This window comes from Lycorma delicatula, chromosome 8, assembly GCF_047948215.1.
Source record: "Lycorma delicatula isolate Av1 chromosome 8, ASM4794821v1, whole genome shotgun sequence".
Taxonomy (NCBI): domain Eukaryota; kingdom Metazoa; phylum Arthropoda; class Insecta; order Hemiptera; family Fulgoridae; genus Lycorma; species Lycorma delicatula.
Window position 1 is genome coordinate 16658807 of NC_134462.1, and position 19514 is coordinate 16678320.

A 19514-nucleotide genomic window follows, 5' to 3' on the forward strand; every position below is an offset into this window, starting at 1 on the left:
ATTATATTCGTTGCCAGAATAAAATTAGAGAAGATAAAATACTGTAAGATGGGATCAGTTTTCTAGCTTAATAAACGTAACTACCTACTGTAATATTGTCACTAGGCTATTAATTATTGTTCGTCGTTCGATGTTCAGGTACCGTATTTGTCAGTATATTTTATCATAAATTGCTAATTTTTTCCCCTTCATCGTTAAAATTTTTTTTCAATTTTTAATTTTTATGATAAATAAAAATATTTCGTTCATATAATTTTTATACATTCTATAATAATATAATTATAAGATTTTAATGCACATTTTAAAATTTGCTTTTATCTACTTTTTTATGTATTCATGTTACACCACATATAAATTTAGAGATATAAGTCAAATTAACAAAAAAAAAAACAAATTTATGTCGTAAATAATTTAAAATGGAATTTAAATGTGTTAAATAATCAATCGGGCTTAAATTATGTATAACATTAAAAATATAAATCAATTAAATAAAAATGATTTAAATATAATAACCAGGTTATTAAAAGTATGGTCATTTAAGGAGCATTTAAAGTTTTTATTTAAAATTTAAAAGGACATTTAAATGGTCTTTAATGTAATCAGGTTATTAAAAGTATATTCATTTAAAGGGCATTTAAAGGGTATTTAATGCAATTAAATAAATTTAACTGAACGATGGTTTATAATATTTAATCTTTTTTTAATAATTTGACAAAATATCTTTCCAATATGTTTATTAATCATATTGTTTCCACGTGCAATTATTATTATATTTGATAACAATTCCTTTTAATTCAAAGCTTTGAATTTATGCACTAATCCAATTATTTTAATCTAAAGTAATGATTTTAAAATAAACAGATAATGTAAACAAAATTTTTAATCGTAATTTTTGCCTTTATTAAGTTAAACTTGTATTTGTAACCATTACAATTTATTTTTCTGTAACTGCTTTCGTGAAAAAAAAAATGGAAGCTTCTTAGTTCCCGTATAAATGGTTTTTTACCGACTTTTCGAAGAAAAGTACGGTATTACTTTTAGTCGCAGGATGGGAATTGGGGTGATAATGAACTTTCTTCATGTTTTGAAGTATGAGTAGTAAAAAAAATACCATTCACTTGAACAGGAGTTTTTCCTTATTATATATGTATTTATTTATAGCCTAATTATACGGCTCAAAAATCTTCAAAACTACTCATTCAATTTCATTGAAATTTAGATATTATGTAGTAGTTTATCTGTAGATGTGCAGTTGAAAATTTCATGAAGATTGGTTGTTCTTCAATTACGCTCAATTTAAGATTGAAAAATTTTGAGCTGGACAAGTGAGAAGCATGGTTTCGTTATGATGCTACAAGTAGGAACGTTTAACCCACCGGGTTAAACGTCTAGTGGTTGGTCTAGTGGTGAACGCGTCTTCCCAAATCAGCGGATTTGCAAGTCGAGAGTTCCAGCGTTCAAGTCCTAGTAAAGGTAGTTTAATTACTTTTATACGGATTTGAATACTAGATTGTGGATACCGGGGTTCTTTGGTGGCTGGGTTTCAATTAACCACACGTCTCAGAAATGGTTAACCTGAGACTGTACAAGATTTCTAATCTTGGTTTACTAGATGTCTCAGATTTCTAATCTGAGACTTTACTTACATATCATTCTAATTCATCCTCTAAAGTAATACCTGACTGATATTCCTTGAGGCTGAAGAGGAGAAAAAATTGGAACGGTTTCTTAATGTGCGGTGTCTATTGTTAGCAACATGGTTTGGCACATTCAGGTAGCGTTACCTACTTGAAGGATCATGATGACTGGGTATATGTTTGAACCGGACAAAAGGAAACAAAGTAAAGTAACGAAAATTCGATCTTCTTTTTTTACTTAAGTTTAAAAACACATTCTCTTTACTTTCCCAGCTACAGCTCAATTGTTACTGCATCAGAATGACGATAAAAGCAAAGTGTAGAGATCTGCCAAACGTTTGGAATTTTTCCAAAGGTCGATGATTCAAGATCTCCTTAATCCAAAAACAAAAAAAGTTACAGAAATTTCTCGACCATATATCTACGTACGAACGTGTGTTGACCTGCATTTTGATTAATATCTCTAAACTGGTCCCAACATTAATTTCTTTGAAAATGGCCGAAAAAAGTTTTAACAAAAAATTTTTAAATTTCTAAGTTCATACTTTTAATGACTTAAATATGTATTTAAAAAATATTAAGAACAAATATTATTACCGAACTATTATTTACCGAATAGATTCTGCAATGGAAAAAATCCAGATGATAGGAAACACTTAAACGGATAAAACTTTGATCCAAGAGGCATTTTAAAATACTTTTGTCCTACCAACAGAAAACATGCTCATAAAATCTGTTATAAAAGATGGATTATAAAAAGTTTAAATGAGTTTAAAAGTTTATAGTTTAAATCAGGCAGAAATAAATTTATATATATTTCTGCCTGATTTTCGACTACCGGACAAGGAGATATTACGACACATAATTTTGTTTTAATGTTTTTTTTTCTTTTAGCTTTATTGAATAACATTAAAACAAATAGGGCCTATTTATTGGAAAAATAATTACTCCAATGAATAAACTTTTAAACTTCAAAAAACAGGAGGCTTAATGAGACCCGTACTTAAATATCAATTTTTTAAATTTAATTTCAATATTGAAAGGTATAATGTAGACGGCGTGGAAGCTGTTTAAAAAAAGAATTCCCGTGGGATTGGCCTTAAGAATTTAAATCATGTTTTGAAATTTTAATAATTCCTGATATTACAGCAGTTTTTCTAATTGTAGCTGTTATTAAAAATGTTATGAGGTAGTTGTCGAACAAGGCAGTTAATTAGGATCCAATTTTTTTAATAAGTCTCTTTTAGAAATTATACTTTAAAGCAGAATAATTTTGATCATAAAGACATCATTGACATTTGGTCAAGGCTCAACGGGGACCCAAAATTGTTTTAGTTAGAATTTTGATTTTTCTCAATTATACTTTTAATAGTGCGTAATTTTTAAGGTAAAAAACACAAATCAAACCCAAATTTCTTTACTAAACTAAACATTTTGATATTTTTCACAATTTCACTCTAAATGTTGTTTATTAATGTTTATTAATTAAGTAAATAATATTTAAAAACCCTATCGCGTAAAGGAAATAACAATCAAATGTAAAGGGCAAAGTCGGGAAAGTTATGTAATCCTTTGCCGATTTTCTTTTACCGAATGTATAAATTATTTCAGTGTTTATATTTTTTTCTTTTTTTTGTAGATATTTTTCTGAATGACCATTATTTTATTCTTCCATTAAATTTAAATGAACATATTTGAAAATGAAAAATATATTTTACAAGAGCGATTTTTTTTTTTTTTTTCAAGAAGTTTGCAGAAAACTGGACAGCATGGTGAAGTCGAACTATGTTTAAAGTTCTAAATATGACCTATCCTAAGTTAAATGAAAATCGGAAATAAGATTAAAAATTAAGCATGAAAACATTATATTTCAGTTCAATTAGATTTGTAATAAAGAATACTTCCAAAAAATATCTCGAATTTTGTTAGACAACGTTATTTTTCCATTTGATGATCCGCGGGACTCGATATCACTTTTCCCTCAAAAAGGTGGGTTTATGAATCGCGCCGCTAGGTAGCAGTACTTGATAGTATTAGGTAGCGTACCAAAATTGGATTGATAATATTCTCGAAATAATAAAATTTAAAAGAAAATATAATAAAGCTTGTTTTAACAGTAAATGTTCTTACATAAACGAAAGTACTGAAGATGAAACAATTTTTTTAATTACCATCACTTCATTAAAAAAAAATTAAAAGTATTAGTTTATAAGAGATTAAAGCTGCTAATAAAATACAAAAAAAAAACACGAGCAGTAGGAAAGTGTTGCAAATGTGGTAACAAGGATTTTTTTCATAAAACAGAAATAAATACGAATGGTAATATTTTTATTCTAAATTGAAAATATTTTAATTAATTGATGGAGAAATAAAAAAAAATCATTTTATAATAATAATAATAATACACAAAGTTTGTCCACGGATACGATAAAAATCGAGGGTTACACTTACAAAGTAATAAGTGCAATACTACATCACGGATTTTCGATTCGTGAAGGTAATTTTACTAGTTTTGTCTAGGACAAATATGGTATGAAGTGAATGATATGACTATCAACAAAACAAATGGACTGAGAAATTCAAAAAATGTGTTCTACAAAAAGGCAATACATTTTAATAATAAATCCATAAGATAACAATCCGTAAGTCATAAAAAAATAAAAATAAAAGAAAAATCTAACAAAACGCAATGATATCCAAAAGAATTACAATGAAATTGTAAGCCGTACGATAAGAGACACGCAGATACCATTCCATCCATTCAAAATTTAACAATATGATGCTGATATCAAAAAAAATCTGATGTGGACAGCACATGACTTTCCTTGTACACCTATTAAATTACATAAACACATTTTTTTAAATGATAAGTACATAAAATTTTATTTCATTAAAAACTTATATGTTTTAATTTTTTTTTCTTTTTTATTGAATTATTATTCATCGTAAAGAATTGTTTACAATGAGAGGTTAATAATTATTAATAAAGCAACATAATAAATAAAAAAATTTTAAAAAAGTTAAATAAAAGGAGGTGAAGTCTGATTCGAACCGATGTGCCTTCCCCTAAGATCCAAATATTTCATTAATTAAAATTTTATTTGACTATAACTCTAGAACCAATGAAAATAAGTACCACTCATTATATATCATTGAAAAGCTCTCAATGAGGGCTTGTTACCCCAGTTAAGAAGAAGTCCAAAATCCAAATGTTTTGGATTTTGGGCGTTTTTTGGACATTATTGGTTCAGTCGATTGCAAAAAAAAGGGGTGGTACACAATTAGTTCACGCCGAAACTAGTCAAAAAGGATTCAGGGATGGTCAAAATGGATATTTCCGTTGAAATCTGGAAGCCGAAATTTTTCGCTATCACAATACTTCCTTTACTTCGTACAAGGAAGTAAAAAGGTTAAGAGACTACATTCTATTATCAAAATCTGTTATTAATTTAGAAGTTTGTTTAAATAAAGGTACATGTTAAATGTATGTAATAGACAATAGATATACAATAATACATAATAAAATCTGTTTAAGCGTTCCATATAATAAGCAAAAAATAGACAAAACTGTTACCGGCCCGATTTCATTTATTAAACAACGAATGATGTAAGAATTGTATTATTTCTTTAAATGTGATATATATTATATATAAATGAAATAGGGCCGGTAAAGTTTTGTAACAAATGTTTCTATTTTTGCTTAATATATAGAACCTTAAACAGTTTTAATTATCTATTATTGTATATCTATTGTCTATTACATATATTTAACATATATTCATTTTTAAATAAAATTCTAAATTAATAACAGATATTGATTATAGAAATGTAATCTCTTAACCTTTTTTTAATATCAGTATCATTTTGTTAAATCTTTGAGCGGAAGAAATCTGCGAGACTTTTATAGTATGGTTTACAATTACATTGTAATTTTTTTGGATTATTTGTTAACCGGTTCTTTCCTTAGTGAGCTGAACCATCTGATGTTCCTCACGTCATCAGATTATTTTTTTATTTCCCAAAAAGAAATTTTAAATCGAATTTCGAAAAATACTTTTTTCGAAAAATTTTGTTTGCTTTAATTCTTTACCAGTATTTATCTATAATACTTAAATTTAAAAAAAAACTGTTTGTACAAGTTAGTAGCAGGAATCTTTGTCTGTAATTTTAATATTCGTTTTTATAAAAGTTAAATATAATTCTGTTTGCTTTAATATTATCGATTGAATTTTTTTACTAAAAAAAATCGTTTTGCATATAAATCAATAAAAACGTTTTACTAGAAGAAAAGTTTTACTTTTCTAAGATTTTTTTTGGTAAATTACTACATCTTGATAAATTAAATATCGAAAATCAATCTTTCATTTAGAGAAGGAAGTAAGTAGGTAAATATTTCAACTAAAAAAAAAAAAATAGATATAGAAATTACTATGAGTTCAATAGTAATGCAAATTGTTTCTCGTAAATGTAAGTTTCAATTTTTATGCTTTATTAAAACTTGTTATGTCGTTCATAAACTTGTAAAAAAAATTGGAACTTACACAAATTTACATAATGGGAACAAATTGAAAATAACAAAAGCCACTGAAGCAAAAGTTCTTTCAGATTTATATGGAACGCATAGATAATACGAAAATAAAAAGAATCTTAACATTATTTTCAGACGAAACTTTAATTATATATAAAGTACATAAAAGTCGTGCTGGCTATGATAATTTTAACCTAACAAAATTATTGTATAATAAAATATTTTATGTAACATCTTGAGAAGAGTTTAACCTGAATTTTATAAACGAAATTTTAATAAAAATAAAAATCATTGTATATATATATACAATGATTTTACAAATATATTTTTATATACAAATATACATATGTATATTTGTTCTACATCTCCTCCTAAAAAACTGGACCGATTTCAACCAAACCTGGAACAATTATTACTTACTAAATGCCAAAAATACTTTGGTGTTAAATATCCTTATCGCAACCACTGCAGGATGGATAAGGAGTGAAAATCTTAGAGCAATATAAAAGATTAAAATTCTAGAACACTAGGGGCTAGTCGAGAATTTTTGAAAACACTATTACATTTTAGAGATGTATAGAACCTCCTAAAAGTTTCTGTAACATTTTTGAGCATTCTGAATTATTCTGCAACCTTATAGAACTTATTTTAACTTTAATTTCTAGACCAATCTAGAATTTAAGACATGTTTGTAAAACATTCACAGCGTAGAGAAAATTTCAAAGGTTCTCGAGCTATATAAAACGAGGCATGAGATGTCAATTAGTTCTGTTTGAGCTTAAAAGTTCAAAATTTAAGATCGAAATGGGAAGTATAAAACTTAGTTTCTTGATAGCAATTGAATTCAGATCAAACTGTTAAGTGAAATTTCGGACAATATTATTATTGGGAAAGTGTATAAACTTTATCGTAGTGATTTGACGTTGCCTAAATGGAAACCTAAGTTCATAGGTCAAACTCAACCGAAAGCGAAGAAAGCATCTGCTTCTGCGAGCAGACGAAACAAATGTTCAACTGCTTGGCTGCGCAGGAACGTGCCAGAACATTGCACGAGGCTGAATGAGAGATGTATATTTTATGATTGTATGTGTATGTCTTCGTATAAAACATATGACTATATATAGCATCTTTCTAGAAACTCGTGAGAGGATTAATTAATTAAATTAAATTTAAAAAAATTAAAATTAAATAAAATAATACATATTTGTGTTTTTTTTTTGTCTTCAGTCATTTGACTGGTTTGATGCAGCTCTCCAAGATTCCCTATCTAGTGCTAGTCGTTTCATCCTACATCCCTAACAATTTGTTTTACATATTCCAAACGTGGCCTGCCTACACAATTTTTCCCTTCTACCTGTCCTTCAAATATTAAAGCGACTATTCCAGGATGCCTTAGTATGTGGCCTATAAATCTGTCTCTTCTTTTAACTATATTTTTCCAAATGCTTCTTTCTTCATTTATTTGCCGCAATACCTCTTCATTTGTCACATTATCCACCCATCTGAATTTTAACATTTTCCTATAGCACCACATTTCAAAATCTTCTAATCTTTTCTTCTCAGATACTTCGATCGTCCAAGTTTCCCTTCCATATAAAGCGACACTTCAAACATACACTTTCAAAAATCTTTTCCTGACATTTAAATTAATTTTTGATGTAAACAAATTATATTTCTTACTGAAGGCTCGTTTCGCTTGTGCTATTCGGCATTTTATATCGCTCCTGCTTCGTCCATCTTTAGTAATTCTACTTCCCAAATAACAAAATTCTTCTACCTCCACAATCTTTTCTCCTCCTATTTTCACATTCAGCGGTCCATCTTTGTTATTTCTACTACATTTCATTACTTTTGTTTTCTTCTTGTTTATTTTCACGCGATAGTTCTTGCGTAGGACTTCATCTATGCCGTTCATTGTTTCTTCTAAATCCTTTTTACTCTCGGCTAGAATTACTATATCATCAGCAAATCGTAGCATCTTTATCTTTTCACCTTGTACTGTTACTCCGAATCGAAATTGTTCTTTAACATCATTAACTGCTAGTTCCATGTAAAGATTAAAAAGTAACGGAGATAGGGAACATCCTTGTCGGACTCCCTTTCTTATTACGGCTTCTTTCTTATGTTCTTCAATTATTACTGTTGTTGTTTGGTTCCGGTACATGTTAGCAATTGTTCTTCTATCTCTGTATTTGAACCCTAATTTTTTTAAAATGCTGAACATTTTATTCCAGTCTACGTTATCGAATGCCTTTTCTAGGTCTATAAACGCCAAGTATGTTGGCTTGTTTTTCTTTAATCTTCCTTCTACTATTAATCTGAGGCCTAAAATTGCTTCCCTTGTCCCTATACTATACATATTTTTATAGTTGCATACGTTATTTGTGAATCATGTATTTATGTAATTGTATTAATTATTGTACCGTATATTGTCTGAAAGTTTAAAACACATTCTTCAAACACCTCGCGTTTTCGTTTAAACCATACTATTTTAAGGCAATAAATAGGTTATATTTGAAAAATTAAATTCAGCAAGAAAGAATGAAAAGGAATTTTATGTTTTTATAGAAATTTAGTGACAATTTTTGTAAAAAAGAAATAGCTGGGCCTAGGAAGAGATTATGACTCCCCGCAACGCCGGGTATATAAAGTACTACCAAATAGAATTCAATACCTCGTATAATTTGTCACAGGAAAAATTTATAATGTGATTTAGTTCACAACTAAAAAAACAATACGCAATAATGATAGATAATGCTAATATGCAATACCCTCCGTTTTTATGCATATTGCTAGCAAATGATAGAATTATCTGCAAAAGAAAATTACATCTCAAATCATCCCATTCTATAATTTTAATAAAAACATTGGTGAAAAAATCAATTAGTTCGGTCAAACGGTTCTTAAGTTTTAATTGAACATTAGTACACACAGATCTTTATGAACATGTGTAGTTTGAATAAGAAGAATTATAATATTCAAATTTTTCATATGAAAATTCAAAATTTTTTTTCTTAAATGTTTATAAACAATAAATAACAATAGTAATAATGATTATAGAATAAATTAATAGATTTTCCTACCGTAATTCGTTCATTCAATATCATAGCAGATTTTAAACACAATTATTTTCATTTAAAGAATAAATCGATATTGAAAATACTATCGATTATCTATTTAGAATCTATTGACATTTTGTAGGAAGGTTAATTTGTTTCATAAATTGAATATAATACGTAAATAATAAATTAACTGAACGATGACGAACCCTTTTTTCGCTTTCCCTTGATTAGTTTTATCATTCCAAAAAAATACATTTTTACACAAGAGATAATCAATTTTGGACACCTAATAATAGCATTCCGAGACGCCGCCCGCTCGCAGAGCCTAGCTACGGAGGGGTGCCGTAGGCACACCCTGCAGCTAGTAGTTAATATAAAAATCAATTAATATTCCTTTCACATTTCAGAAATCCTTAGCTTATGCTTGATTTCTTTATTTCTTTTGTTTTCATTTTTATTAATATGTGCATGCTTTTCATCGTTTTACCATTCTTTTGAATAATCTTTTATCGTCCCTATAATTTTTTTTTAATATCTACTGATATTTTACGAGAGATTACAATGAGATTTACAAGATTACAGAATGAGATTACAACTAAAGGTATCAATAATAAAATAATTTTTTTAAATAATAATAAAACCGAATTAAAAATTTAAAAGAAAAACGGATTTAAAGCCGGGGAAAAATTATAAATTAGTAAATTTATTGGTTGTTTGTTTTTTTAATTTGCCACTAAATAATTAAAGTCAAAATTTAAAGAACATTTGAAAAGTGTATTACATTTTTATTTTTATTTTCCATTTCTTTAACCAGATTTTATTTTTATAAGTTTATTTTAAAACGCATTAAAACCCTTCAGTCGTTGTCAGTTAGTGTCAAAAATTCAATAAGTGATTTTAAAAGCTAGCGAGATGAAAGGAAATAAAAAAATGGAAGAGAAGTTAACTGAATTTCCGGTATTAGTCTTGGAATTTATGAATAATAAGCGTTATAAACTCACTTTTTCTCTTAATCTTTCACAACATCTTTAATATGCAATTATTTTCTCTACAACCAAGGAATAGATTTTAATGAAATATATATATATATATATATATATATATATATATACATACCATTCATTATTTTCTGTCTGTATATATAACACTCATAAGTTAAAGAAATACAATTAAATTAATCTTTACTTTCCCAGCAATTAACTAGAATATTAAAGATGAAAGTATGATGATCATGTCAGAAAAGGGTATCGGGATTTTTGCAAATCTTTACGTTTTAGGTCCAACTATTTTATTTAAACAAAAAAAAAACTTGTATGTTTGTGCGTATGTGTGCCGTACTGCTTTTGGCCTTATATCACAGAATTAACCGAACCGATTTTATTCAAATTTGGCTCAAATATTTTTTTGTATGGTGCATTGATCATACTAATATTTTGAAAAATTCATTATGGTGGTGAGGAATGTAACGAAAAAATCCATCTAAATTTTCTTTACAGGTATTTTAGAGAAAACGTTATTGAAGTGAATTTGTTACCCACAATGCGTATATAAATAATATTAAAAAAAATCTTTTCAAAAAATTAAACATCTATAAACTGAAATATATGACTTCCTTGTTCTTTTGCTCTATTTTCCTTCGAATAACATATTTTTCCAAAGATTTTTGAAAGTTTATACTTCATATATTGAGCTATCGAGAAATTTTTACAATTATTTTCTTTTTTAATTATAGACCCCGGAACTAAAATTCGAAAAAAATTTTTGAAAATTTTCTTTTTATTATTTTAGCCATTATTGAAATGGGTGTTATATTTAGAGTATACTTTATTTAAGCAAATTTGTTAAGCTTAACGTATACGAAGATGAATAGACATTAATATTAACTTATTTAACTTAAAATAAACTCGTAGATGAATATTTTTATACATCGGTTAATATTTTATATAATAATTTTATTCCATTATAATTATCATTATTATTATTAAATAGAAATATAATATAAAAGTAATTACATTTAATAATAATATAATAAAATCTTTGCAAGGTATTATATATGACGTGACCGGCGTTACCGGGTAACTCATGCAATACTTTGCCACCTTTTTACTTTACTTCCTTGTACGAAGTAAAGGAAGTATTGTGATCGCGAAAAATTTCAGTTTTTAGATTTCAACGGAAATATCTATTTTGACCATCCCTGAATCCATTTTGACTAGTTTCGTCATGACGTCTGTAGCTACGTATGTATGTTCGTATGTACGTATGTATCTCGCAAAACTAAAAAACGATTAGCCGTAGGATATTGAAATTTTGAATTTAGAACTGTTGTAACATCTAGTTGCGTACCTTTTGATTGCAATTGACTGAAACAAGTGTCCAAAAAGGCAAAATCAAAAAAATTTAAATTTTAAAGTCTTTCTTAGCTACAGTAATAAGCTCTCACTGTAAACTTTTCAACAATATATCATAAGTGATATTTATTTTCATTGGTTCCAGAGTTACAGCCAAATGAAATTTTAATTAATGAAATATTTGGATCTTAAAAGCGGAAGGCTCATGGTTCGTAGGACGTCACTGTACGCACATACATTTGTATCTCGCAGAACTCAAAAACGATTAGCAGTAGAATGTTGAAATTCTGTATTTACTACTGTTGTAACATCTAGTTGTGACCCTCTCCTTTTGATTCCAATCGACTTGACCAAAAATGTCTAAAAAAGCCCAAAAATAATTTGGATTTTGGACTTCTTAACTGCAATAATAATAATCCCTAATTAAGAGCTTTATAACGTTATATCATGTGGTACTTATTTTCATTGGTTCCAGAGTTATAGCCAAATAAAATCTTAATTAGTGAAATATTTGGATCTTACAAAGGGAAGGCATCGGTTCGAATTCGACTTCATTTCCTTTTTTTAAACTTTTTTTTTTTTAATTTTAATATATTGATTTATTGATAATTAATAACTTGTGATTGTAAAAAAAATGTTTACAATAAATTATAATTCAATAATAACAATTAAAAATTTTTTTTTTAAATCAGAAGTTATTAGTGAAATAGAATTTTGTACTTTTAAAAATGTGTTTATGTAATTTAATAGGCGTACAAGAAAGACACGTGGCGTCCACATCAGATTTTTTCTTCCCTGGAAGACAAAAAATTTTATTTCATAAAATAAATATTTAGAAAAAATAAAACCGACTGTAAATAAAAGTTTACTAATAACTGAACAATTTTTTTTCAATAAATATTTCCTATTTTGAATTTGTAATAAATTAAAAATAATTACGTTCAACTTACTTAATTTAAATTGGAAAACAAAATTACGCTTATAAACCGTTTACAAAAATTTTTCCTTAAAATTTAAACGGTCATTTAAACATATATTTTTTAATTTAGATTTTGACAGTATAGTATTTTGTTGACCCTTAATTTGGAAAATCGAATAATCGAAGTATTAAGTATTGAAAAATATTAATGTTTACTTTTAATTCAGTTTTTAAATCTATTTTTGATTTACCTCTCTCCTTTTATTTTTATTAAATTATAAGTAAACCCAACAGAAAACGCAGCCGTTTGAAAAAAAAATCCATTTCCCACCAATTAACCACACTGATGAATTTGATAAACCTGCATTTTTATTTAAAAAATAGAAAAAAATCTGATTTGGACACCACATGACTTCCTTGTTAAATTATATATACACATTTTTTTTAAATAAAAAGTACATACAATTTTATTTCATTAATGACTTCTGATATTTTTTCTTAATTTTATAGTTATTATTGAAATATTATTTATCGTCATTTTTTTTACAATCGGAGATTAATAATTATTAATAAATCAATATATTTAATAAAAAAAAAAGTTAAATAAAAGGAGATGAAGTCTGATTCCAACTAATGTGATCCCCTAAGATCTAAATATTTCATTAATTAAAATTTTATTTGGCTGTAACTCTGGAACAAATAAAAATAAGTTCCACTTATGATATATCGTTAAAAAGCTCTCAATAAGAGCTTATTACTGCAGCTATGAAAAAGTTCAAAATCTAAATTATTTAGGATTTTAGACGTTTTTGGACACTTTAAATTCAGTCGATTGCTATGAAAAGGGGAGGTGCACAATTAGATGTTACAACAGTCCTAAATCCAAAATTTTAACATCCTACGGCTAATAATTTTTTAATTATGCCAGAGTTACAGACGTCATGCCGAAACTAGTCAAATGGATTCAGGGTTGATCAAAGTGGATATTTCCGTAGAAATCTGAAAACCGAAATTTTTCGCGATCACAATAAAAAGTCGATAAACTATTACTGAGCATGAGTTAAAATTCTCTGAAATTTACTTTTTTCATCTTAAATTTTCCAATTAATTTTTTTTAAATTTTCATGTGAAAAAATTTTAAACAGAAGAATGTAATCAGATGTAATTAATCTACATCAATCCCGTATTAAAAAATTATTATAACGAAAAAGTGAAAAATTGTTTCAAATCGTCTGTTTTGAAACGACAATTTTTTAATTCTAAAAAATTGTTATTTGATGTTTGCTGAATGAAATAAAGTTTTTTACAGGATCACTAGATTTATATTCTATTTATAAAATACAAAAAGAATCTTTGAGATTGGCTCATTTTGTCGTTAGTAAATCTTTAAAATGCATAAAAAAGAACAATATATTCAAACAAGTTGTATTAAAGAACTCCTTAATTTAGAAAGTCAGTTATAAATTAACTTAATAAAAAAATTAAAAAAAACGAGAATTACTTTTGATACTAATTTATTACGTTATTATATTATAAATAAAGTGAAAAATGTAATATCACAGTCTCATTTTTTTGAGAAAATTTTTCTGAAGTTGACATGAAAGATAACGATCGCGAACTTTCTTAATTTAAAGGATTTTATATATTTCATCGTATAATTATAACTATGATTATAAGAGAAATTTGTTTAATCTTCTCCGAGATAATTATGTTTTTGAAATCGAAGAATCTCTAAATATTTATTTTCTTCAAAAAAAAAACTATTAACAAAATTAATTTCCAAAATTTGTTTTGCTTTTTATTCCTAGAACTGATTACCTTCTTTTCTTAAATGATAAAGTTATCTGTATGACAATATATTAATGCTATTAAATTTTTTGGAAGAAATTGGACTAGGGGTTTAAAAGATATGAACCTAATGGAAAGAGTCATATCTCAAAAATTATCGCAAAACTGAATAAAAATTTGTGTCTATATTATACAACCACCATTCCGGTAACATTTTTTGACCGACCAATTTCACTTCATTTTACATTGTTCATGATTAAGTAGTGCAAGTTTTTTTTTTTGACATTATTTTTATTTAGACACTTTACAATTTAATGTACGACACTTCAATTGTGTGCTATATACCACACCATCCCGTATTTAAACCTTCTAGTCTAATAACTAAATTACGAGTTGTTTCTGACGGCTCAGCCAAAACCGCTAATGGCCTATCCCTCATTGTTACCTTGTTAGTTGGACCTGTAGTTCAGCAGGATTTGTTTTCCATAATTCTTAGATCCAGAATCCTTAATTATGTCATAACATCAGACGTAACTAATAAGATGTATCGAAAAATATTAGTCAGACCTAGCGAAAAATTACTACTTGTGAAAAGTTAACTTACACTTATGAAGATTAGATTTAGATTAAAAATTTAATTAATGTAGTAATATATTATATAAATCAGCTGGTGAACTCGCCAACTGGCATAACAAATTTAAATGTATTTAATGAGTAAGAAAAAGAGACGGTTAAATGCAGTTAGTTTACATTAATAAGGAGGAATGAATGGAAATATATGTGTGAAAGCAAATGTAGTGTTAGTACAAATTTACATTTCATCATGTTAACATGTATATACAGAAAACTGCATATATATTAACAATGTAATACATAAATTAAGCATACTATATTGTCAGTACGCTTATACATTATATTTGTGCCAAGCATTCATTAAAAATATTAAAGGATCCTACATAAATATATGTGAACAATATGTCTATTTATTTATTGTTTAACCAGCACCGTTTATTTAATCATCGATCATACATCTTTCTTGGTCATCCGACCGTAGATATTGAAGTTCTACAATTGAATACTTTAAGTTACGATTAATACCAGAGAAAGGAATTACCAATAATTCCTTTCCTTTTGTTGAATAATGTCTGGGTCTCCAAAGACATTATTTAACATTGCAATTGGGTTTGCAATATTTCATATTACTATAATATAATATTATTTAATTTATTTATATTTAATTATATGGTTAATACTTTAGATTATCTCTAAGAGTTATTAATATAACAATTGCGAAAGAACAACTAATAAGGCAATGAGGGTCAGTAAAGGCTTCCATAACAAGGATTGGCACATTTGCTGATACATCCTTTACAAAATGATAATCATAATAATAGCCATATTAAGAATCCGGAATATCTTATAGAAAAAAGTAAAATTATACTAACATCATTTGTACACATTGTTTTATTTTATTAAACACAACGATTTTCATCTTTACATATGTTAGTTCGCATATTCAGCTTATGAGACATGATAAAAGCCAATATATTTTTCAATCTTTATTACTAAGGTGAAGGATAGATTATAAAATTAAAAAACGAACATAATTTTTATCATTTTTTTTGCCAAGTAAAAACGTTTGTCATTTAATTATTATTTAAAAAAAACTTTTAACTATACTTCTAAGGGCTTTAGTAAGAAGTTAAATTTCTGCCAACTATTATAAATTTTTATTATCTAAACTACGTAACATTTTTTTTATCTTCCTTCAAATAAAAATTAATAAAAAGAAAGGTGTTGTAAAAAAGTTTCAATTTTTTTCGCTTTAGAAGGAGATATATAAAAATGTTGGAAAAATTCCAACTAATTGATACCAGCTTGTTTTTCCTAATTCTAAATGCTTGGATGAATGAAATAAAGTTTTATAGTTAATCGTTTTAGCCAATTAATATTTTATTTAATTTTAAGTAGCTAAAATAATTTTTATTTTTTCGTTGTTACGATTTATTTTAAATATTAATGATAAATCGTTGATAAATAAAAATATTTTTAACTATTAATATTAATTATATTATTTATATTATTATACTATTTTTTATATTATTAATAAAATATAATTTATATTGAGTAAACTATTAATTAATATTAACTTAATGAAATTTTTATTTAAATGTTTTTATTTTTAAAATTAAAAGTTGAATTCTATGAATACGGTAACCTTCACCCTTCCTTATATTCTATTATTACAATGATAATCTAAATATTAAAATAACGCTTTATTTAAATTTCTCAGAAATATATAAAAATGTTGTATTCTACCAAAAAATAAAATTGAAATTTTTTGCGTTTTTCTTTTAATAAATAAAAATTCTGGGTATTACCCATGAAAATTAAAGGAGATATGAAGTAAGGATTTAAAATATCTTTTTATTAAACTGATTTCTATAGATTACAAAATTTAAAATAAAAATAAATAAATAAAGAACGTTTTGTTCAGTTATCCTTTTGTTAGACTCCTTTTTTACAGTTGTCATTTACAAATTTAATGAATATAGCTTTCAATGGCACTTGAATATCAAAAAATTAATCCAAGATTTTTTTTAAGAAACATCACAAAAAAATATATTCATCCCTTATAATCTATATAATATCTGTAAAATATTTTCACAGATTATTAAATATTTTTATTTACTAATTTACACATAACACATAAGATAGAGATTGAGAGAGAGAAAGTTAGAGATAATATTTAAATATAATAAATACGATTTGATATACTAATCTCATATTTTTAATTTTAAAGTTAATTTTATCCATAGAATTTATGAACAGGGATCATTAAATTATTTTTATTTTTCAGTATAATTTTAAAATGTTTACATTTAATTTTTAAATATAATCTTTTAATATTTAGAACTAATTAAGCTAAAAGTACTGTATATTTAAAAGTATTATTTTTTATCTTTTTTCAAAAATGATTTTCATGTTTTTTACTGTTATTTTTTATAGATAAGTATTTTTTTTTTTATAAATAGTTTACTAGAAAATAATTACCCAAAATAAATCTGTAATTGTTATTTTATTTATTATTAATTTTCCTTTTTTAAGGTACTAAAACGCCATATATATATATATATATATATATATCTTAATTAATTTATTCGCAATTTCATTTTTATTTTATTCTGTACAATTATTATAACTGAACTTCTATTAAAAAAATAAATATTCCAAAAACTTTAATTTTTATGGTTTATATATACATATATACGTATGAACGGAAGTTTTGTTTTGATAATTACACATCTTTACATATGCTCCAGTTATAATAAATTAAAATAAAATCCTGGAAATGAAGATGTGTAAACATCAACATAAAAGGGTAATACCTTAATAAAATTTTAACGAGGAAATTGAAATGAGTTGAATAATATTAAAAAATAAAATTAAAGTATAAGTTAATAAATACAAATAAAAGTATTCTAGAAATAGAAATTATAAATTATTTATATAATAGTTTCCACTTACCAAAAATCTTTAATAGTATGTTCGAGCGCTTTCGGATTATTAATCCATCCTCAGGAGCATTGATGTGTTATATACTATAATTATTTACATCACATACGCAAATTGAATTTAAAAAAATAAAAATTATAAATATAGCAATTGATCGTCAAAAGGTAAAAATAATGTTAACGTAACCCGTCATGATTGTTATATTTATAACTTTTGTTTTTTTTTAAATTCAATTTAGTTTAATTAATGATATGTGAAGTAAATAATTATAATGTATAACACATCAATGTTCCTGAAGGTGGATTAATAATCTGAAACCGCTCGAACATACTATTAAAGTTTGTTGGTAAGTGGAAACTATTATATATATATATAATTTATATATCAATACCAACGGGACATGATTAATAAAATTAATAGAAATTGTAGCAAAAACTTATTCTATATTATCTAAAATTATAATTAAATTAATTAAATGTAATAATTTACAAGCCCATACCAAATATATATTTATTTCTTGCCACAACGATAATCACTTATAATACAAAAACAAACAGTAAAATACGATAAACACAAAATATATTTTTAACACTAAAATATATCACTTTTATTCAATTTTTATTTATACATTAATTTGTACATATAAATAAATATAATAAACACGATATAATATTAACCACGTGTATTACAAAAATAATAAAATTAATATCATACTCTCCGTTGTTAACTGTTCAACGTCTCGCTAAGATCTAAACAGCGAGCTACTCACAACCCCCTTTTTACTACTTTAAAACACTGAAATCAATGCGCAGTCTCCTCCTCGATTTAAAGCGCAACAGAATATTCACTCATGAGCATCATTACAGGTTGTTGTCGTTGCAATCAACTTTTACACTTTTCATTATCATTGAAATATCGTAAATTATTTTTTTTTATTATATTAACTTATTGTATTTACTATATTAATTTTTGAAATTAATAAAACAAATAAATCTTAACGATTTTTCAAAAATTAGTTATAAGAGTATAAACAAAATTTATATTGTTCTAATTTAAAATAGTTTTTTTAGTAATTGGTTAAACCTAATCTCATAGATCCACAGTCTTTTCTAAAAATTATTACTATTATTATTCAATCGATTTATAATTAAAAAATTAATTACAAAGTTGATCTACAATATAACCTAATCAAATGTGCGTCAATGTACTCTTACGTCATAAAATTATAAAAATTTTCTTTATAGTTAAATAAAATAAATATCATTTTAAAAATAGTTATTGTTCTTTTTATAACAGTTATAAAATACTCCATATTATTACTAATTAATCGTTTTAAATACAGATCGATATTAAAGTATAGAAACGACTTCATATTTCAAAACTGAGGGATAAGATAACTAAGAAACAAGTGCCAGCCTACATACATACAAAATTACTAAATTACATTTTATAGAGGGTTTGAAATGTTTATCCACCATGTTAAATCAAACTTTTTTTTAAACAGAATGATGGGACATATGATACATGATTTTAAGAGAAAAACGATGGCGAAAACCGTTTTTAATAAATGCCTTCGTTAACTAGTTACAAGCATTCAAATTTTCAAAAACGGAAAAATTGAGATACTAATTAAGCCGAGTTAAAACGCTCCATAACAACTTTTTACTTCCTTGTACAAAGTAAAGGAAATATTGTGATCACAAAAAATTTCGG

The 19514-nt window shown here is 25.8% G+C and overlaps 1 protein-coding gene across 1 annotated transcript in view; it reads right to left on the reverse strand.

Annotated features, from left to right (window-relative positions):
* LOC142328905 (uncharacterized) overlaps window positions 1-18494 on the reverse strand; it is a 376489-nt gene extending 357995 nt beyond the window's left edge. The window contains exon 1 of the mRNA XM_075373045.1: window positions 18301-18494. The gene's annotated coding sequence lies outside the window, so the exon portion shown is untranslated. The remainder of the gene's footprint in view (window positions 1-18300) is intronic.
* Window positions 18495-19514: the final 1020 nt, after the last annotated feature.